At 42.7% G+C, this 24,475-nt stretch overlaps 1 long non-coding RNA gene across 1 annotated transcript; it reads left to right on the forward strand.

The window, feature by feature from the left end:
* Nucleotides 1-9,949: 9,949 nt before the first annotated feature.
* Nucleotides 9,950-22,168, forward strand: LOC134460688 (uncharacterized). Its single transcript, XR_010037154.1, has 3 exons — nucleotides 9,950-10,071; nucleotides 11,645-11,771; nucleotides 22,115-22,168. It is a non-coding gene; the product is annotated as an uncharacterized LOC134460688 (long non-coding RNA).
* The last annotated feature ends 2,307 nt before the right edge of the window (nucleotides 22,169-24,475 follow it).

Consider the following 24,475-nt stretch of genomic DNA (forward strand, 5'->3'; position numbering starts at 1 on the left):
ACTGTATTAATCCAAATACCTACACTTTATTACAATGTGTGGCAATGAAATAGCCAACAGGTTATGCCAGTGATGCAGGCAAGTTGCATCTAGCCCTGCGGTCAATATTCAGAGCCTAATGTGGCCCTTGTGACAAAAAATGGTTAGTATAGGTAGAGGAACATGGGATATTTTCACCTCCTTCAGTTCTCATCTGCAGTGTGGGTCCTCACCACTGAGTGGTAGCATAAGTCCAGCATTGGAGCTGCAACACAGTCAGCAGGAGGCAGAGAGACAGGCTGAGGGAGGCAATGATCACACTGATGGAGACTGTGTGGGTGATTCTCACGAAATCGGACATATGAGGTGGCACGAACCATTGTGGGGAATGAGTAAATGCTATCCAATTCAGAAAAAATGGCTTATATACATATAAGCATGGGCTATCAGGGAAATAATAAAAGGAGAACAATATTATTATTTTAAATATATATTTTTTACAATTTATTGTGAAATTCTCAGTACCGCAACGCGTCCTTTGCTAAATTTTGACTCTTAAAGTGTAAATATTTTATATTTTTAATAAAGAAAGATGTCAGAACTTAGATGCATCTTATAAACTAAATAGTGACAGTGAATACATAAGTAGTTTTAGGAATTCATTCGCAGAAGAGGAGAAAATATAAAGAAAAACAACTTTGGTCAACTTTGGCAAAGACCAAAATTCTCAGCCTCCGCAACATTTTTAAGCATCATTTAAAACCAGAAGTAACAGAAAAAAACAAGTAATTTTGTATGGGGGGATTCCTGTTACCATAACACCCAAGATGGCTACCAAGATGGCTCTTCATTCTATATCTCTCCAGATAAATGTTCACAATTTGGTTGCCAAGGTGCCTACACAACTTTTTGTTTCTCATTACCGATACACAACGTTTTCATTGTTAAAATAATGTATATTTTGTTCTCTTTTGGTAATTATTTAGTCTTTTTAAGTCTTAATACAAATATCTAACAAAAGTTATCCAGACATCAAGGTGCCCTCCACAAAGATCAAAGAAGCTTAAGGTCACTCACACTCCGCAACACTTTTTCTCATACACCGCAATGGTTTTTCTCAGCTCCGCAATGGTTTTTCTCATATACCGCAATGGTTTCTCATACTCCGCAACAGTTTTCTCATACTCCGCAACAACTGAACTAAGTTGTGGTGGAAAAGGCAAAATATTCACAGAAGTGAATTAAATGACTAAAATACAATAAAGTACAATATTTCTACTACATTTTCCCCAACAGTTGAGGGTTAGGACACCAGGAGGGAGCCTGCCAAGGAACTAAATCAGTGCAAGATCACCACTATTCTCATTACCGCAACACATATTTATTTGCAATTTGTTTTAATGTTGCAAAACTATATTTAGTTTGTAATTGTATTAGGATAAATAGTAGTTCTTCATATTTCATCTGTAGTAAAATCTATATAGGTACATGATGTTTCAGTTAAATAGCCTAAAAACAAGGCTCCCACTTATGAAACTTGTTGCGGTAATGAGAAAAATCACAATAATAGAAAACAATATTAAAATACAAAATACAGTATTTCTGTGTTCTATACACCTCTGAGTACTTATGTTAGTAACATTCCTGTGAAATTCCAAAAAAATGTGATTTACTAATATTTTTTCTATTGTGATGTCATGTTGCGGTACTGAGAATTTTGGTGCTCTGGCCGATTAAAATGACACTAAATATTCGGGAAAAATATGATTTCATGACAAAAAAATATGTTTTCAACTATTTCAGACCTCCATCTTGCAAAACCAAGAGGAAAATTGAATTTAAATGTCTTTTAAAAATTTTGAGGTTTGGTCCATTTGGAACTTAGTTTTCGTGAGAATCACCCATGTGTCAAGACTCTCAGTGGATAGACAAAATGATGTCAAAAAAGCACAATTCATGTCATCGCATGGAGAGGGTGAATATGCAGTATGTCATGTGTAATTTGTATACTATGTATTTATGTTCTTTCACAGCTTTCACATCTTGGCCATAATTTGATAAATGTTGAGGACGAATGAATATGAATTTCTTCTGCTCAGAGCTCAGAGCCTGAATGTGCAGGTGTGTTCTTTCTTCTCCGATGATGTGATGTCTAAAAGCAGGCAGTGGTGAAAAGCCGAACAGTATCTCTGGAGCATATTTTCATTCAGATGTAGCCTTAGACGGAGCTTACTGTGGCTGAAAGTGTGAGAGAAGAGATGAAGTTGGATCTCTCTACCCCCCCTCTCCCCCCCCTCTCCCTCCGCACAACACAATGTGAGTTTTATTCAGATTCTTTGACCAATTCATGGCTTGCTCCACTTCCTAGAAGCTGAAGAGTGGCAGGGTTTATGCAACTCCCCATGGTGTCAAGGGCTCTGCCACACTCGCTCTCTCTCTCTCACCCCTACTGAATTGATTGACTGTATTTATTCAGTATCACAGAAAACAATTCTGATGATAATTTAGCAATTGATGGGCTCCCTCGTGTAGTTTGTGTAGCCTATTGCAGGCCTATTCAAAGAGCTGCCAGTGCCCAGATATGGCCAATGTAAAAAATGTCTTACGGCCCAGCAACTGACTTTCAATTGAACGTTGTTCAATGGATTTTTGTTGTTGTTTTATTTCATGTGGCCCCATGAAAACCAGATGATTTATGCATTCGGCAGACTTGGTACTAAAGTTGAATACACTGGGATATTATGACAAGCTGTGCACTAGTCCTGGGGCCCATACTACAAAACTGGTACAGGAGTAAACCAGGTTAAGTTAAGAGGTAAATTATCTAATGGACGAGCCTGGAGTCCTCCTTTTCTGGCTCTTCTATTAAATTAATTACCACTTAACTTAACCTGGTTCACTCTTGAACCAGCTTCTTAGTGTAAGCCCCTGGTATCGTAAGAAGCTGTGGTCCTGATGGGAAACACAACAGCCCCTAAGCGGAAGTCAGTACGCATTTGACAACATGACTTTTGTGCCGCATGCTGTTTGTTATGTGAAATCGTGCCCTGTCCATTTCTATGACTTCTGCTGCTGTGGTTTCAAATCATTCCTGACTATCTACCTACAGTGCCTACCCGGCCTACCCTACCTCATTACGTACTATCCATGTGATTTGAAACACCTGCAGTTGTAACGCAACATACTGCTATTTGAACTCTTATGTCCATAAGAGTTATTTCCATCATTATTTCCATGAAATTACATAGCAATCACTAGATGGCCAATATTGGATTTAGATACGTAGATCCATGGATCTGTCATCTTCGCTTCCATGGTTGCTGTCACAAGCGATGCACTCAGTCAGTGCCTCATGCTTGCCATGTGCAGTGGTCAATGATACGCAGCACAGCGAAATTACCACAATTTAACATACGCTTAGCAATTCAGAGCTCTATTTCCTCCCTCCCTTGGAGAGGGGGAAAGAGAGACTGACAAAAAAATAATACTTGCGCTGTGTCTGACTCACTCTTGGCAAGGGGCCCGAGTGTGTGCTTTTTATTCCCAAATCTAAATCATTCATTGCACACAGTGGTGATGATCGCAGTGCAGCAGGCTGTGCTAGTGGAGTATACTGTATCTTGGGCGAGTGGGTTGGTGGCTGCGTTTTTTGTTGGTTTTTTTTGGTGAAGGAAGTGCTGCAGTGGTGCTTGTAGGCCTACGGGCTAATGCTGAAGGCAGAGGTGTGTGTGTGTGTGTGTGTGTGTGTGTGTGTGTGTGTGTGTGTGTGTGTGTGTGTGTGTGTGTGTGTGTGTGTGCGCGCGTGTGTGTGTGTGTGTGTATATGTGTGTGTGTGTTTATGTGTACGTGTGAGTGTGTGTGCGTATGTGTATGTGTACGTTTGTTTGTGTGTGTGTGTATGCGTGCGTGTGCGTGAACATATGTGTGCGCACATGTGTGTGTGTGTGTGTGTGTGTGTGTGTGTGTGTGTGTGTGTGTGTGTGTGTGTGTGTGTGTGTGTGTGTGTGTGTGTGTGTGTGTGTGTGTGTGTGTGTGTGTGCATGCTCATGCGTGTGCTAGGATTTTGGAGGGTTTGTGGTGCAGGATAGTGCATCATCCCAGCTGGAGGACGTTGTGGAGCCACACTGAACTGAAGAGCGGCAGGCAGGCAGGTCAGCCGTCAGGGGCTGTTGTTTCCAGGGCACTGCATCATCCCCCCATTTTGTTTTCCCTTTTAGTCTCTCTCTCTCTCTCTCTCTCTCTCTCTCTCTCTCTCTCTCTCTCTCTCTCTCTCTCTCTCTCTCTCTCTCTCTCTCTCTCTCTTTATCATGTCTGTCTTTTTTTTTAGATGTGATGAAAAATGCAGGGTCCTCATGATGCACTTGATGCTCCACGCTGCCAAAGATGCCGCACTTCTTCAGCTGTAGCTCCTAAATTATGGATGCTTTCTCTCACAATTCACATCTTTTGGAGCCACAAAGCCTGGCTCGCAATTTCTTGAAAGTTAAGAAAAAAAAACCCATCTCCATTGTCCCCCCCCCTTCCTCATCACAAATACAGGACGAGTGAGTGCTATACTAGGCTATATAGTTGCACTAGAGCTGGCCAATGAAACGTCAAGACAGAAAGGAGAGACACGTGTTTCTGACTGAGCCGTGTACTCTGTCTCTGCAACAAAAAACCATCTTCGTCTGAGCGAAGACATCTAAACAACCCTTTCCCCACCCTGTACGGCAGCTCACCATCCAAGCGATGGATCTGGTGGCGAGTCGAGTCGAGTCGGCATGGTGACCAGGTTGTGCTGCACATTTTTATGCTGGCCGCCTCTCAGATGTGCTGAGCGGGCAGGTTCTGTTTCATTTGTCTCTGTGATTTCCACTTTGTGGAGTAGCAGTGGCAGCACCACCTACGACAGTGCTGTGAGGCGGAGGGAAGAAGGAGAAAGGGGTTCTCGAGCCCTTTGGGTGTGCCAGCCAAGCAGTATTGATTATGGAGAATGAAACACAGCCTTGAGATGGGGTGCATAGTAGGGCTGATTCTAAGAGGACAGAATGATGTTACCTTAGTATTATTGTGCAAGTTACATTCTCCGCCCTGTGTGCATGTAACAGATGCCAACTAGCAGAGAACGTTAGTAAACCTCCATCCCAAAGCCTCATACAGTATCGGTAGCACTGAGCTATCAGCCTGGACCGTTAGCTCAGTAGTATTGTGCTGTGTCTCTGAGCGTTGACTGGTAGATGGGGGGTTCAAGCCCTAAGTGGCAAACTAGCACAGATCAGAGCCGTTTGTAAAAAGCCGGCTTTATAAACTGCTCTGGCACAGACCACCTCTGTTACAGAGGTCTATTATCAGAATTAGTTGTGCACAGTTTCAAGCTTGTCCTTTTTCATATATATATATATATATATATATATATATATATATATATATATATATGAGATATATATGAGATATATGTCTTCATATATATATATATGAAGAGCTCTTTTCCAAAATGAGATATATCCATTTTATAGAATGTTGGGAAATTGACATTTTTGTATTGGGCATTCCATTGAATTCCATTGCAAAATGCATTTTATAGAGGTTTAAAAAGTATGTTCTGAAAACATTTGAATGTCAAGAATTCATACATAGATTATAGGACTTCTTAACAGTCAATTTCAATATTAAAATGCAAAGAGTCAAAAATGGTGGATATACTGTAGCGTTTTGGAAAAGAGCTCTTCATATATATGCAACTTTGAGTATCATGAAAAGCGCTATATAAAACGTATGTATTATTATTATATATATATATATACCAAAACCACCATTTGATTGGCTTTGAAGTTTATATTTTTGTAGTGAAGTGAAGTTCTACTTCATTCACATTGCAAACCAACTTTGTGTTTCCTAATGCTCTATATTTTTGGAGTGGATACGTTAGTCATAATAAGGCTAAGGGAAGGGAAAAGTAGCCTAGTTCAAGTGAGTTATTTTTTTTGCCTCTATTATGTGACTTTGATACCATATAGCAATGCACCTGTCTGATTTTAGGGCCTTGCTATGTTTGCCGTGCCTGGATGGCCAGTTGACCTCGGCTGCATAGCCTGCACTAGGACGACTTAATGGAGAACAGTTTGTTGAGGCTTGTCAGAGCTCAGGAGAGTGGAAATGATTGCTGTGGTAGAATGTGACTGAATTATTGATTGCCCGGGTTGTAGCCCTCATTTGATGTAGTTAAATATTCAAGAATGACATCTTTCACCTGAGTGAGAGGAAAGGATCTCCCCCACCACTCCCAAACTAAAAACAACACTGACAACTTCACTAGAAAAACCTACCAAATATGAAAGTGTGCACACCTGTCACTCTCCCGTGCACAGCAGAAACGTTCTCATGCATACAAGATATGTAGGTCTACGTTTTTTGCGCACAAAACACATTTTTTTCTTTCAGGTGTCTTTTAAATCTGAGCCCTGAAGAAACTATGTTGCCTAAAGGAGACATGTCTACCTGATTTTTATAGGTAAAGTGTTTTACTTAAATACTAATGCGGAGATTTATTATTGTTGTTGCCAATGTTGGCAGTAGTACTAATAATTCTAATGTCATGTAATCTCTCTCTCTCTCTCTCTCTCTCTCTCTCTCTCTCTCTCTCTCTCTCTCTCTCTCTCTCTGTCTCTCTCTCTCTCTCTCTCTCTCTCTCTCTCTCTCTCTCTCTCTCTGTCTCTGTCTCTGTCTAATGCAAATCCACCGTAGAGACAAGGCAGGGAGAGCTCAGCAAAAGTAAAGTTAATAATGAATGCATCCATTAGGCAGAAGGAATTATCCAAGTGAGACCATTTATATTGTCTTATTTGCCTATCAGGACGAGAGCAGCAAACACCAATAATGAGTCAGCTTAATTATCGGTAGACTGGACCACGCCACACCGCTGCAATCTCTACACAAGGCCTATAGAAGGAGCACCTCTATGTAGGTTAGTTCTGTTTCAAATAGTGTGTGGATTTAAAAGTAAGGAGAGGACGTTTTGTCCTCACAAAAAATGCAAAATAACAGTAAAGATATGTGTGTCTGTAATGTAGTATAAAACAGCACATTAGACATTATACGAATCCCAATTCCACATTGGTTGTAATCACAGTTTGAACAGTACCTACAATATAACTAAGCAGGGGCTATATATTTTCAGCGTCTCACAGAGAAGTAGGCCTACACTGTAGCAGACATGGGGTATCTGCTTGGCCCTCTCTCATGGCCTTTTGTCCTTCGCCTTACCACCACCTATCTTTGACTACCATACATTGTCAAGAGCACGCAGTAGCAATTCATGGCTATTCACGACTCTACTACCTAACTAACATCCCCTTTCAGCAGTTGTCATGACAGGGCTGTTGGCTGTGACCATGGCCCTGGATGGTGCCAGTTTTTCATTCGGAGGTCTGTTCACTTGAAATCCTTTTTTGTTTGATTTCGTGGTGGTTCTGTTCCAACCATTGAGGTCTTCTTCAGATTCTCCTCATTCTTTTCAACTGTACGGACCTTCGTCCTGCAGCTTGACCCTACTGTATAGTATGGGCATCATTTTCCTTCTGACTTGGATGGTGTTAGCCATCAAGGTGCCTTCAGGCCAGGGATGGAGGAGCTGGAAGTCAGGGCGAGGAGGTGAGGAGGATTGAAGGCTGTTGCACACATGACTTGCTCCCAATGCCATCATCCAGGAAGGGAAGGAGGCTGTAAGATGGAGGTGGTTGGGAGGATGGGATGGGAGGCCACTGCCAGGTTTTTTGCAATCTGGTCATGCATGTCAGAGGCTCCTTCCCAGAGGTTGGTCATTTATTTTTCAGCAGCGTAGGTGGACAAGCCCAGCTGCTTCCCCCGCCCTGCTCCCCACAGGCCAAACCCAATTCCCATGCAACTCACATTGCGCCTGCCTACATGGGCCACCCCCCGGGTGTGTGTGTGTTCACCAGCACACACATCCACACATACTGTACAGTATACACCTATGCCTACTCACGTACCCACGCAGGCAAGCGTGCACACACACACACACACACACACACACTCTCTCTCTCTCACTCTCTCTCTCTCACTCTCTCTCTCTCTCTCTCTCTCTCTCTCTCTCTCTCTCTCTCTCTCTCTCTCTCTCTCTCTCTCTCTCTCTCTCTCTCACACACACACACACACACACACACACACACACACACACACACACACACTCTCTCTCTCTCTCTCTCTCTCTCTCTCTCTCTCTCTCTCTCTCTCTCTCACACACACACACACACACACACACACACACACACCAGAAGCTCATTTTATGAGTACATTTCTGTATATGTATAACATTGCACAAAGGAAGTTAAAGATTTTAAATATGTAGCCTGTATTTTTTTTTTATCAATCAACCATACAGTCAGAAGACAGCCATGTACAAGTTCACGAGTATTGCTCTTTTAATTTCTTTTCATGGTTATGCAGGGACCCAGCCCCCTGGTTTCAAGCAAACAAGACATTCACACATTACTGTAAGTGTCTTCACATTCCGTAAGTCTTGCTTCCTTTGTTTTCTCAGTGCAATCTAGGCTAGACTACGTAGTGATACACACTCAGCCCAACACGCAGGTCTGTGGATTGGACCTGTGCTGCTCATCAGGGAGACTGACTGGGTTTGTGCCTGTGCTTTCCCTTGACGCAGTGTCACAGTTGATGAGTCTTTTTCATCAAGCAGCTCAAGGCAAAATAAAAAAAAATGCATTATGTGTATTGTCGTTGCACGTGTACTGCCGTTGTTTTCAGACACGCCTCAGGGATGTCGTACGGGAGGTAATGCATAATATGTGTAGTGGCTCTAACCGCTTCACTGCCTCGATACTCAAATGTAAAACATTTATGGTTGATTGGAACACTGCGAAACACTGATGTTCTACAGTTGTCTTTCTCATACCAATGCCCCGCGCCCCATTATAAATTCATCTGGTTAAAAAAAAAAAAAAAAACCCTGTGTGAAATTTGCGTCATGCATACACATTAATGCAGTTTAAATGGAATTTGAAATGCAAAATAGTCATCCTGCTGCTAGACGTCAAAGGTGCATCACGGATGCATCGGCGCATCAATGGAAAGTGTGGAAAATGTATGTCAGTTTCATTTTAAAAGCACGGAATACAGTAAATATATCAGTACTGTACTTAAAGGTTTGTCTGCCATTGAGGGGCGTGAGTGGCATAGCAAAGTTGGTCTCATACCCACCCATTATCCCACTTACTTCATCCATAGAGCACAAAGAGTGGTGCTTCTGTAAAAGCCATCTCTGGTATAAAATGTGGTGGCTATCAGATGTGGGCCATTCACTGTGTTGTCGATAATCAAGCCACGCCTGCCTCGATGCTCCACAAATCCGCCAAGTGCTTAGGCCGTGTGCTGTGCAGCAGAAAGAAAGAAAGGGCAGAGCTTAAATGTTCCATCTTATTCAGTGTACAGCATTGACTGAAGCAAACAATACAAACACACTAATCCAGTACTCGCTACCAAGCCAAGCTTCATTTACACTTGAGCAAATGTGCAGGATCTAATCACGTTGCTTGATGTAAATGTGGCTTTCATTACACTGGCGCTATAAAGATGTTAGGAACCGTTATGGCCTTCGGCAGCTGACTGTGCCTCTGCCGGTGTTGGTATCTGGAGTGGTTTAAATATCGCTAAGTCTTCATTTCGCCTTTATTTCCTTTGGGGAGGGTAGAGAGAGCGAGAGAGAGAGAGAAGCTACTCTGCACCTGTTAATGTGTGGTAATTCTTCACCATGCACAAATAACACACATGCAAGTGTGCACATACACAATTCTCTCTTTCACTATTACACGCATAAATAATCTCTCTCTCTCTCTCTCTCTCTCTCTCTCTCTCTCTCTCTCTCTCTCTCTCTCTCTCTCTCTCTCTCTCTTTATTTCAGGTCTTCCATGTAATGAGGTGTGATTAAAACACAAAAAGGGTCCATCGCGGAGACAATAATGCGCTGGAAATGTCTGCCCCGTGACACAGGCCATCATTAAAGGGGAGAGCCCTCTGGAATTACCCACCCGGGTTCACGTCGGAGAGCTCCCGCACCGTACCTCCGTCAGTGGGGTGGGTGTTGCGTGTGTAGGCGCGGCTCCAGAGGCTGAACAATTGTACATGGGGCCCCAGGGCAAAATCCTGATTGGGCCCTCCATACTGCCTGCCAGAATCATAAAAGGCCCCCCACCACCAATAAGGGAATAAGGAAAGGCCCAGGGGCAAATGCCCTGCTCGCCCCACCTATAGCTCCGCCACTGCGCGACTCAAAACTTCCTTTGTGTGCTCCGTGATGACGGCACTCGTTGCCCCTTTTATTGCAGCAAGGCTCCGAATGGTGCCGAATGAGGGCACTGGTTGAGTGGGAGTTCATTTTCAAAGCCTTGTCCTCCAACTTCCCCTCCCACTCTTACCTCTCAGTTATCTAGGGTGAATGCGTAAGAATGGGTTTTGTGTCCCTCTGCTCCAAAACGAATGAATGGGCATGGATCCAAGAGCAAATACAGTGCAGAGCCCATTCTCGGTGGTGTCCAATTATGAACTCATTCGTCCACATTGATGAGGCCATTTTAAGCTTGGAAACGGCTCATTTACACCGTTTTATATTATTGTTATGCTTAACACGTTTTCAAAGAAATTTGAGCCATGCTGTTCACAAACATCCATGACACATAATTGATTTGGAAACACTTTGTGATATACTACTTTGTAATATCAGAGGAATTTACTACTACAAATAACAGATTCAGAACCATTATATAGTTATATAGCCTACTCTGATGAAGACACTTTGTTGAAACGCTAGTCTAATGCACTGAAAATAAAGAGGAAAAATAGCTAAAGAGACATCCATGGGGCACCAGATTTTCTTCCCTTTTATTCATGTCTGGTCAAACACTGTTGAACTGATTAGAAGTGTAGAGAAAGTGTTTTTCCTTTGTTCTATTCTATAATTACTTAGATTTAACCCCATAGTGCATGTCGTACCTCTTGCTGTGGCACGCTGAAATAATCATTGAAAGTTTAATCAGTTCAGAATGAGTGTAGCTGTACGCTTGATTTGTTGTGGAAGATCCACTCAAATCTGTAGGTACAGCAGCAAACCCCAAACTGGCTTTGGCTACCGTATAGTTCCACCTGTGGTCTGGGCCCAGGTCAGTGTGGGGTGCAAATCAGTGTAACAAGAGCAGGACATCATCCTCTTTCTCTAGGGCAGGGATGTCCACCTCAGGCCCCCGGGGGCCAAATATGCTCCGCGGAGTCATTTTATTCTATCCCGTGAGATCATTTCACATGTGTATTACTGTTTGCTGTACATACCCAAATGCATAGCATAACAAGACTTGAACATGAAATTTGATGTGTCAATATGTGGGCCCAGGCCACTGACACAGCTCACACTCACATGCAATATGCGCGGGAACATTTGAACAAACATGATGGGAAATAATGTGTGTGAAATTTAACTGATCATTAAGTACATGCACGCATAGTCCTTTAAAAAAAAAGAGAGAGAATTTTGGCCCTCAGTCTATTTGCGTTTGACACCCCTGCCTTAGGGGATCAAAGACAGGACGTCATCAGTCATCACTAACTTCCCTGTACCTGGGCTTTCACTGCCAACACTCTCAATGGTGTCTTTCAGGAGAGAGCAATGTTCTATGGCTGTTGGACACTGGCAGGAGAGAGGTGAGGAGACTGTGGGGAACCCATCTCCAACCCGTACACCAGCAGCAGTGACAGTGCTCATGGGAACCTCTCTGGGAACGTTGGTAAGCTCATCTACTTTGTCAACTTTCTTCATTTCTTGAAACTGTATTACGTAAGGTTGACCATGACTATCTGTTCTGGAAGACATTTTTGAATACTGGTATACATACGGCAGTGTACCCTGCCGTGGCGTTTTTAGCCCAATATTACCACAGGGGCCTGACAGGGGCCCACATGTTTTGAGGGGGGCCCATGTATCTTATATTCTTCGACCTTACTTTTGCCGAAATATCGGCCTTTTTCTAAGCCCAGTATTGCCTAAAATACCTGCAAAAACACATGCTTCAGCATCTGAAGCACATACTAAGCATGTAATTAATTGAATTAAAAGCTGCTTAATTTTGTATTATCACCCATTTATTCAGCTCTAACATACAAACTTTCTTCATTTACAAAAAATGTGAATTTCATGAGTCTAAAGCTACATCATGCAGATCCTGGCACTACGATCAATGATAACCTACACAGTATTTGGCATCAATGGGTTAACCAACTTGCCAATTTCATATTTAATCTAACTGTTAAAGGGACACTGTGTGAGATTTTTAGTTGTTCATTTCCAGAATTCATGCTGCCCATTCACTAATGTCACCTTTTTCATGAATACTTACCACCAGCATCAAATTCTAAGTATTCATTATGATTGGGAAAATTGCTCTTTTCATACATGAAAAGGGGGATCTTCTCCATGGTCCACCATTTTGAATTTCCAAAAATTGACATTTTTAGCTGCAAAAATGATTGTACTTGGGCCATACTAGAAAATATTAGTTTATTACTTAGTAAACTTTCATTAAAAGATCAACTTTGGCAACAGGCAGCCCAGTTTCAATGAGCAGCATAGTTGCAGTACCTTTTTTGACCATTTCCTGCACAGTGTCCCTTTAAATCACAATGAGCTGCATGCCTTGTTTGAAATGTGCAATACCAATTATTATTATTATGGAAAAAATATAATGGCAAGAACATACAAACTAGGGATGGGCGGTTTTGAAAAAAAAATGTGTATAAGTTTTCTTAATGACAATTGATACTGCACATTTTTAAAAAATATATGTAAGTGGCGATTTTCCCCCAAACCTTTCTAACGAAAAGACTGAAATTAAATTTAAAAATGAGATAAAATCATGAATTTAAATTAATCTCCATTTCTATTTTATCACTTTTTCATTTCAATAATATTTTTTATAATTTACAGTTTATATTTCCCTATCCACAAAGTCTCCACAAACTCTCAAATAAGAGAAAATGCAGAATTGCATAAAATAGCCTTAAATCTCCACCATGGGGCAGTCAGTCCCAGTAGTATATCTTTCAAAGAAGAAGGTTAAATGATTATAAGCAGCTGCTGATTTCTTCTGGCAGCTTTTTTCTAGACAGCCAAAACAGCTTATTTCTCTTACACCTGGCAACACTAGTTGCTTATTTCACGTTCTACACCTGGCAACACTGGTTCCTAGGTCCAGCCGTCGTGTTGCATGCATGCGCTTGACTAGTAGCGACAGAACAGTGGGAACAGAAACGAAACAGACTGAAGACACGGAAAACAAACAGATTTTCTGACATTGTGTGAATATTTCCTTTGAATTAAAGGCCAAATCCGACGTAGAAGGTATTTTGTCCGGTAGTTTGTGTCATATGGTGATGCATTTTGCTCCTATTTTGCTCCCAAATAATTTCAAAGAGCGATGTAGCAATGTATCTTGTCTGTCCATTGCATTTTTAAGCTAGGCTACTTTAGCCTATGACAAAACTCATAAGCAGCCTTAGTAGCAGTGCTAGCTGCAGCACACACAGTTGGGATGGCAATTAAATACCGTTATGAATCTGAAGAACTATTAATAATGAATAAAATAGCACCACATAGAATTGCCTTTTAACTCAGCCACATACAGTAGCCTAAGTGCCCAAACCGAATGCATGCCACCATTCCGTTTAAAACCGGCTTATTCCTCACCTACAGAAAACTTAATACTAATTGTTTCCTCACTTCAGCATGTCATCCAACTCCATTTAAGTCCAGCAATGATGGCTCCAAAAATTAAGAAGTTCTAGCTCACAAGCTCGCAGGTCGCTGCTTGCAGCAGGTGGAACATCGCGTGAATCGGGTCGAGTGCGTGCAGGGGCAGTGGCAGCACCTCACCCAAGCCTGGGGGCAAAGTATTGACGAAGCCCCCCCTACCCAACATGTGTAATGTCACTGGGACCCAATTCTGAACCCCTTTGTGCCTGTGACAACTGACCCTCCTAGTCCCTTCCTGTGTGTGTTCCACTTGGAGTCCGTCAATGCATGTTGCAAACCTGTTAGACATTTTTTTTTATATATATATCATTGGCTGGCGCAGGGGCCCTAGGGGGGGCCAGGACCAATCCTACAGGGGCCCAGGCCCACCCTGGCCCCTGTCTAAAAACGCCCATGTACCCTGCCGTGATTTGTTTTCTACAAGTGGAGACCAGAAAATCTGTTCCCTTGCATTCTATTTTCATTTCTGAGTGACTCGCGAGACAAAAAATGACTTCCATTCACAATCATTGGACAAAGTGAAAACATGTAATTGCAGAGGCCCTTCGATTTCCTGGAAGTCCTTTCCACACACACACACACACGCACGCACGCGCACACACACACACACACACACACACACACACACACACACACACACACACACACACACACACACACACACACACACACACACACACACACACACACACACCAAAATACATGTACACGTATGTGCATTTCATTTGTCATTTCAGATATGAATGTTTCAGAGAAGCTGACAGAGACGTTTCAGAAAGCTGAATTTATAATTTGCAACGTAAAATGTGTATGTGCTTACCAATCACTTATTTGTGTCTGTACAGTGTGTGTGTGTGTGCGCATGCGTGCGTGTGTGTGTGTGTATATATAGTGTGCGTGCGTGCGTGCGTGCGTGCATTGGGGTTTGGTTTAACGTGTGCAAAATGTGTGCTCTGTTCTCTTCCGCAACATCCCAGTCAGGTTGCATCAGCATCAGGCGGCCATGTTTGCCCTGTGTCCCGGCTCGCCACAGATGCCAACACCATGGTTGACCAATAAACACCAGTGCCTGCTGTCACAGCACTCTCTAGTACTGTAGAAGACTCATAAACAGCACATTTTGCAGTGTTAATTCAAGACTTTGAGAGTTGAATTAACATGTTCTAGAGTGGATTTGGTCCCAGAGCAGGGCTGGACTGGCCATCTGGCATACCGGGCATTTCCCGGTGGGCCCTGCACCCTCGTGGGCGCCTATTTTCGGAAATGTTAAAAATAATATACTGTATATATATATACTTTCAGCAAAAAGTGCCCGGGCCCTATTTCTCCCACCAGTCCAGCCCTGTCCCAGAGTATTCTCTAAGTTTTAATTAAATATAATTCTTTTGACTGTGCACCAGGAAATGGAGGGGATGGGGCGACAACTCCTTTTTTGGGACAACAAATATTTCCAGGCGTTTTTGTGCTGCATAAGAAAGATCGAAAGCTCCAGACCATGCCCTGATGACTAAACAGCTGACGTTTGCTTCCTCGAGGAAATGTGGTTCATTCATCAAACATCCGAAAGCTGCGAGCATATCATTTGCATTTGATTCGGTTACACAAGTGCCCCGAAGCAGCTGAACTCATCCGTGTGTTTTGTTACAGATAGAGGTTCTTGTTCATCCTATAGTCAAATTTCACATTAGCAGTCTACTTCGGTCCAATATTTTTTTTTTTTAACGGGGATTCATTTTGCATTTTGTAGCTGTTTCTGTTTATCCAGCAAAACAAACTGTCAATCTTGGGGTGTTAATGCAGCACGATTAGAGTCGATTTGACATCTATATTGTATTGTCCCAGAGTACTCTTGCAGTGTTGAATGAACACTGTATTTTTTGCTGTGTGTGAGTGACACATAATCATAAACTTAGTGAGGGACTCCTCTACAGCAAGTCGAGGGGATCAGTGCCATTCAATCTTCATTTTCTACAGCCTAAATTTGTCTTAAACAGATTCCGACCCCTCTATTTTCCTGCGGTACCCTGTTTTCCCGTCAGTCAGTCAGTGAATGGTAGATCCTTATTTGTGAAATGGGGACAAGTGTGTGTCTTGCATCAGCCAAGATGAAGATAGCCAAGCAATTACACTGAAAACAGAAATCAATTCTGGTAATATCTTTAAAAATATGTTTTTGTTCCCCATTCTTCCTCCTACTCCTCCATATTCCCGTTGTTTGCAGTGGAGAGTCACTACAAAGACACAATCACTGACACTAATTCAGGTTGATTTTTAAGAGTCATGCAATTTTTCAGCACCTCTTGATACGTACAATAACGAATAAGTGTGTTTATAAAATCTTTGCTCCTTTAATTGTAGCGGCACAGGAAGTGTTTTTTTTAAAAGAAAGACTGTAATGTTCAAAGATCAGGAAAGCTTTTGGGAGGCTGCAGCTTCAGCTTTTGTGGCGTTCCCGCCACCTACTTGCAGGGCCGGATCTAGCCATTTTGGGACCCAGGGCGAAATATAAACATGGAGCCCTCAAAAGACATTACAAAGACGTAAAAGTTTGGCGCTATTTTAGTATGTTGTCTCATTTATGTCTTCGATTACTTTACATAAGTGACAAACTAAGATCGAGCCTACTTTTTTGTGTGTTTACCGCGACTGGTGTGACAGTTGGGACCCCTATGGAGGTGAGATTTGATAGGGGCCCTGGGCAATTGCCTAGGTTTGCCTAATGGAAAGTCTGCCTCTGCTGGGAAGTCAAGTACACAAGAGGGCCAGTGTTTGTGCTCTATGAAACTTTCATTTGCCATTTCAGGTGCCACCACTTCTGTGACCCTCTCCAGATTAGTGAGCCCCATGGGGACAACATTGAGCGGCCACCGCAACCTTTAAAGCGCTTGTGCCGGCCACCCACAGCTTTTAGAAAAGAAAAAAAGGGCCGTAACAAGCAGAAGTGAAATGTGCATCCTTTGCACTTTACAAGTTTGGAAATAAGGTCACTACCGTGAGTGACCCACGTCGGCTGCTTGGAATGTGTGACTCACAGTGAGACAGTGTGCTGCATGGCCTGATGTGACAGGTTGTCAAAGGGAACATGTTATGTTATGTTATCTAACAAAGCTTGAAAATTAACCCCTAACAGTTTTTAAATAATGATAAAAATATTATTATTATTATTATTATTATTATTATTATTATTATTATTATTATTATTACAGTTATTATTAACTGTTTCTTAGACACTGTTACAACACTTACCCACACATACACCAACATGCAAGCAACCTTCATACACATGCAAGCGCACACTCACATGCACACACTCACACACACGCACGCACGCACGCACGCACGCACGCACGCACGCACGCACACACACACACACACACACACAGACATGGTCACTGCTGCTTATGCCATATTGAGATCCCTGTGCATGTCATTTCCATAATCATGCTGAATGAATGCTGTGGTGCTGCGCACTGAAAGCTGCTCACTGCACAGAGCTCCCTCAGGGCTACAGTGCTTATCAGGAAGCATCAATTTATGTATGCTGTCATTCCAGACTAGAGCGCCTCGTCTCGTTAAAACACACGTCACCTATGACCACATATGGTTTTTAGACCCAGGTTAACACCGGTCGCTGTTTAAGGACCACACATAATAACACGTACACACATGCACACTGTATGCGTGTCTGCACGTACATGCAAAACACACATACACATACACATACACACATACACATACACATACACATACACATACACATACACATACACAAGCATATGCAAGCACACACACACACACACACACACACACACACACACACACACACACACATTATGCGTGTCTGGACGCATGTGCACACAGACACACACACACACACACACACACACACACACACACACACACACACACACACACACACACACACACACACACACACACACACACACACAGTGACACACACACACACACACACACACACACACACAGTGACACACACACACACACACACACACACACACACACACACACACACACACACACACACACACACTGTGACACAAACACACACACACACACACACACAGCGAGCTTTCAAGGCTGGATCCGGTTGACTGGTTCTAATTAGAGTGAAACATCATCCCAGCCGAATGATGCAGCCCAGTGATCAACGAGGTTAAGCAGAGTACTGTGCAAAATAAAGCATGCCATGAAATTAAGAGAGACTTGCTCCGAGGGCTTATTCTTCTTAACAAGATGTGGCAGAAAGATGAAGATTAGACGCAAAGGTCGAAGAGACAACAGTGAACTTTGGGAGTCGTGTTTAATTTTAGAGGTCCATCTGAGATCCAGTTGCCACTTACTTAAACCCATGTGGACAGACACTGAACAGACATGAAATGAACAACAGCTTTCATTATTCATACTGTTCTCACACCTTTCTCCAATTTACACTGTAAAGAAATGATATCAGTGATAACTCATGATAACTAGTTACAGGATACTACTATACACTGCAATGGCAACATGGTTCAACTTGAAATCACAAGTTTACCAGCTGCCTCAGAATTCCAAGTTGTGTGTTTGTGTTGCGAGTTGTGTGTGTTGTTTGAACAAAAAGCGGCAATTCAAAGCTTCATACAACTTACAATAAGGATTTAAATAAACTTGAAACTTTTTTTTTTTTTACAGAGTACCAACGTAACAAATTCTTAGAGGAACATCTGAGTCTGTGTAGAGCAGGGGTGGGCAACCTATGTCTCGAGGGCCATTTGCAGGCCCTTGAGGCCGTTTTATCCGGCCCCCGATATAGTTTTAATGTTATACAGCTTCACATGAAATGTGACATATTTTGCGAAGAAAAGTCAGAAAATACATTTGCAATACAATTAATTTATATTCAGGGGACCTAAAGAAGGTGGGGTCTGTTTTAAAGGTGGCTACCTTCAATATAGGCCTAAAGTGCAGGGGGAAATCCTGGTTTGTGTTCATAATGCGGCCCTCGCAGGACTTTTACGGCTCTCCGATGAATTTGAAGTGGCCCCTTGAATGAAAAAGGTTCCCCACCCCTGGTGTAGAGGGTGATCCTGTTCTGTATTTCCATTCTCAAAGCTAATGAGAAGTGTGTGGCCAGCGTGCTCGGCTGAATCTGTGTTGCTGTTTTGCCACTTCAGACAGCCTTGGATGGGTTGAGATTCAAGACATTTGTTCTGTTGCCGTGGAGAGTATTGTCGAAGGAGCATGCACGGTTGGACCCCCTACTCTCACCCCAGCTTATAATTGCAACTGTAATTATTTCCAGCTGTTTGGGATTCATATGAATCTCATCTGTGAAAACATCAGATGTGCTGTTTGATCTAATGGGAGAAGCAAATCATGAAAGATATGTGACATACTGTCTCTGTGATGGTTTAATTCACTCACCAATGTATATCCATATACAGGATTGACATACATAGTTTAAGTATACATGGCAATGATATCTTAGTTGATAGATTGATGTTTCTTTATCTATTAATTTACAGTCTTTCAAAATGCATGGCCAAAAATACTTCGACATGACAGCCATGTTTATGTGCATGCATGTAGGCAATTGTAATCACCAGAGAGGATAAAGTTGTAACATCTATTCTATGCCCATACATAATGCTGTACACGCACGGAGTCTGGAACTTTACCAAACACTTCAATGCATGTTGTATGATATGGCTGTATGATATTTTTGCTTGTTTGATCTGTGTTTGTCTTCCAGAAGAGTGCACAAGTGTTTGGCTTTAGAAGGTGCTGTTGGAGGAAACACAACCAATGTCTCACAGGCCAGCCCAATGTGTTTCTGTAGCTTTCCCATCATGCATATTTCATTCAGGTCACCTAACAGTGACCGAGCTGTCCGGAAAGAAATGAAAGCTGAAAACCCTTATGTGCCAATGGCCTGATTCAGGGCTGAACTGGTTTTCTGGCATACAGGGTATTTTCCCGGTGGGCCTACAGTCATCAGGGGCCGATTGTTTGTTTGTTTGTTGATTTCTTTCTTTCAAACTTAAATGGGGCGGCCCATACATCCTTAGTATACAGTGGTCTGAGCCCAAGCCCATCGTACCTGCAGCATGGCAGTGGGGGTGAGGGGCTGGTCTATGCCAACAGTGCCCGGGCCTGTTTGTGGTCTCAGTCCAGCCAATGGCCCGATTCATTTATATCCTTTATTTAGCCAGGATTGTCCCATGGAGACAGAGTCTCTTCTGCCAGGGAGTCCTGGTCAATGTGGCATTCCATCCTTCTCCATGACTGAGGTACCCTGAGCATGGTACCATCCCGCCGCACTGCTCCCTTGGTGCGCCATTGGGGGCTGTCCCGTTGCACGGGTGAGGCATAAATGCAATTTCGTTGTGTGCGGTGAACACTTGTGTGCTGTGGAGTGCTGTGTCACAATGACAATAGGAGTTGGAGTTTCCCAGTTGGGCATTCAAAGTTGGGAGTGAGAGGAGGGGGTGAGTAAGGGGGAGGGGGGAGGTGAGTGAAAGGCTGGGGTGGGGAATTGAGTGGCGCAGGCTAAATACAGACAAGCGGAAACTAATTCTGTTCCACTTCCCTTGGGGCATGCAGCAGCTCTCCACTTACCGCCTCGTCAAAAATAAAACACATCCTGGCTGGTAAAAAATGGCATCACTCTGTAAGTCACATGGCTGGCTAACAACAGTGTCTTCTTGCTCTTGCTCTGTGTGTGTGTGTGTTTGTGTTTCTGTGTGTGTGTGTGTGTGTGTGTGTGTGTTTGGGGGGGGGGGGGGGGGGGGGGGGGGGGTGGTCAGTTGTCCAGGGCCCGGGGAGATGGGGGGCCCACAATTGGTCCCTCATTACATTGAAAGTATTGGGTGGGGGGCCATTTCAGATGACTTTGTCCTGGGCCCAGCCAAAACTGTCAGCGGCCGTGTGTGTGTGTGTGTGTGTGTGTGTGTGTGTGTGTGTGTGTGTGTGTGTGTGTGTCTCTGTGTCTGTCTGTCTGTCTGTCTGTCTGTGTGTGTGTGTGATTCTGCATCACAAGATGTATCGATTAACTGTGTGTATACATGTGTGCATGCGTGAGAGCAATTGTATGTAACTTTTTGTATTGGTGTTGCAAGAGTAAACATAAACTAGTAGACGAGTAAACTAGAAACATGGCACAGACCAAATTTCATACTTAACTATAAAGCAATGTATGGACAACCACTTGTTTTGTCACCTACAAATTTTGTATAAACACCACTCAGAAGTTTTACACCACTCAGAATTGAAATGGAATTTCTTCGTGAATATAAAATTGCAAATGAGATGACTTATTCATGACTTTTGATGAAATTAAATGAAATTCTAATTCGCTCTGGGCTGTGGGTCAAAGCACCTGTTAAAAGCACCTGCATGAGGACTATGGGGCCCCAGCCCCCCAGGTTTTATATGGAATCATTTGTCAGTCCTCTTCATCATTCTCTCCTTATCACCTGGCATCAGTATACCACACCTATTAAAAAAAGCTGTTGGATTGGATTGAATTAATGAAAAGTTTTACATAACTCTGGAGTGGATGTCAACGTTTATTCATGGTTTTTGCCTGTTTGTGTGTGCAACGTGATCTCATTGAATTTTGCATAACGATGGATGTCGTGCCAGCTGTGTTGTCCTAGTATAAAGATCATTCAGTTTGATTTAGTTTGTGTAGATATTGTTTCAGTACTCAGTCTGTTATTGACTGATATTGAATATTGAGTTGTTTTTACAAGTACCTACAATTATGATCATTTCTCAGAAAAGACTGTTAGAAAAATCTATGTTTGAATCTATGTTGAAATCCCAATAACACAACTGCCATAGCTAATATAACCATTCTAAACCTATGACCAAAATATAGGATACTATGTAACTGATTGAAAATATCACCATTGCTAAGGGAAATGGCTACCATGAAATGATAGACGATGATGTAACGGCTTCTTGTGGCATGACGTGAATGGGCATTATGGGGTGTTTGTGGACCTACGTTATGCCAAGTCACCTGACCGGAGCAATGGTGTCATGAATGTTTCAGACAACGCTGCACATGGGCATTCACTTACACCAGCTTATGAAAGCAAGAATAAAATGGGCTGTTTCTGTCTTTAAAAAGATGGTCATATATAGGCTGCAGTGACATTAGTAATGACACAGAATGATAGCATTTCAAATTCAACATGATCACTAAATACCAATAATCTGTTTACAATGAATGCATTTTTGAGTTTTACAGTTAAATGTGTATACCGTACATAGCAGGTAGAGTACATGTTTTAATAATCACACGCTGGATCTTTGCAGATATCATATGCTGCTGCCTGCCACACTTGCCCTCCTGGATCAGGTGCCTGGGAGACATCATTATTTCATATCGTTTTAAAATTGTGGACCTTAATAAGTCCCCTATTATGCATAAGAAGTCATTTGTTCACCTCCTTCCCTCTCTCTGGGTGAGAGAGAGAGAGAGAGAGAGAGAGAGAGAGAGAGAGCGAGGGGGGGGGGGGTTCCACACTGCAATTATACTATACTGCTGCCACATAGAACAGTGATAAGAGATAGGCTATGTTTACAGTATTATTCTTGTTACATTAATTTATTCTGCCTGTTCCACTTAACGCAGACAGTTCAAGTGTTGCATACACCATACCGTACACCATCAATACTATCTGAATGAAATCATGTTCCTATTACAGTTGCATTTAGCCTCTGATTCAGCCTGCAGACATAGCATTGCATAAACATCATTCTGTAACCTGATTATATGGAATGTGTTTAGCCAGCTGAACTGCAGATGCTTGTAAATTAAAATGTGGTTTCGTTGTTTTAGACACGTGTCCGTTTTTTTCTTTCCCCTGGACTGGCTCCCACCACACATGTTCTTTTTTTGCTAGCTTTATATAATAAATAAATGTGAAATGGATGGCAAGTGTAGGCAGTACTCAACCACGACAAACACGCATTCAGGCATGCTGTTTATACTCAAGCTAGCTGCCATCAAAGTCATCAAACATTTAACGTCACGTGTGTGGACCTTGCGCATCAACTAGCAGAGCTATGTATGGTCTATACTTTATGCTGTGTGCTCTATACTTCCTCTAGAGTGGTGAAGTCTTTGCTCTTTCCCGGGCAAGACAAGCTGTCCCACTTCTTTTTGCCCCATTGGCAGCATCTTGACAGGCATCACTGCTCTGCAGTATGGAGCAATGTATGGTTGTTCTGGGAAGCCGATGGGGGGTGGGGGGGGGAGTGTAAAAAGAGGTCAGTTGTCCCGGGCCCAAGGAGAGAGCGTGGCCAGAATTGGGTGCTCATCAAGTTGTATGTATTGGGTGGGGGGCCCTTTCAGATGACTTTGTCCTGGGCCTGGCCAAAGCTGTCAGCTTCCCTTTGTCTTCTGAATACTTCAGTGATTGAATATTGTCCATGTAATGGCAATAACTTGATGCTAAATAAGTTAAGCTCGCATCTCATTGATGAACGAAAAGGCTCGCTACCTGCAAGGCTGGATTAAGATGGCCTGGGGCCCCTAGGCTACAGGATGCTGTGGGGCCCCTCGGGAGGCAAATTTCATGACAAACTTACACAGACATTGTCATAATTATGAACTAGGAACTAAGGGTAACTTGTCTACTAACTGTACTCAATATGACACGTGAATTTTTCAATATTACATCCTGTCACAATTCCACAATTTTTTACTTTTGGCCATTCAGGCCCCCCCTGGCAGGTGGGGGCCCCTAGGCTGCAGCCATATCTAGCCTGTGCATTAATCCGGCCCTGGCTACCTGTATATAATACAGTAGGTGTTTATCTGTGCTTCTCTTGTGCCCATGTCAAGCTTCGAGACGTCGCCAGTCACGAGGCCAGCGAGCACAGGAAATTGCCGGCTGAAATTATTGCGAAACTCACGACTAATGACTTCCTGCTGGGCCTTAGCGGGAAGTGATTTGCGCGTGAAGCACAATAGAGAAGCGAACGCGCCTTGAAATCAATGGCGGCTCAGTGAGAGAACACCACGCCACTAATTATGGGCTGGGATGAAGTCTTTATCGCCGCTGTCATACTCCAGTCTCCCACTGGCCACCAGATGAAGTATCTACTGCCAGACACGGCTGATGTGGCCAATACACTCATGAGCGACATGCTTGGATACACACAGTCAGACATATGCATGTTTCCACAAAGACACACCAGCCTGATTCCGTGCTCCTGGACACGGATGTTAAGGACACGAAATCTGTGTCGGAATTGGACGGAATTGTTTTCCGTGATGGGCACACGGAAGTGCTTTCTGTGTTAACTCTATCATTTGAAAATACATACCAAATGCTAATTCTAAACAAAATAATGCTATAGCAATTTAAGTTGTGCCCTGACCAAAACATTTCCTAACCATAACCTGTCATTAAAGACATATTTTTGAGAAATACCTTTTCCAGTTGGTTGATAGGCTATCAAATTCATATGTATGAAAGAATACTAGCTGTGCCCAGACCAAAACAATCCCCTAACCCTAACCTGTCAGTAAGAAATGTTTTTTTTGAGCAAAAATATTAAATATCAAATTAAATTAAATCAAATTATATTAAATTTCTAATTTTGAAATGAGAAAAATCCACACAAGACTGTGAACATAGAGCTGTGGGAGTATAGAGAGAGCACTTC

Source organism: Engraulis encrasicolus, chromosome 2 (genome assembly GCF_034702125.1).
Source record: "Engraulis encrasicolus isolate BLACKSEA-1 chromosome 2, IST_EnEncr_1.0, whole genome shotgun sequence".
Lineage (NCBI taxonomy): Eukaryota > Metazoa > Chordata > Actinopteri > Clupeiformes > Engraulidae > Engraulis > Engraulis encrasicolus.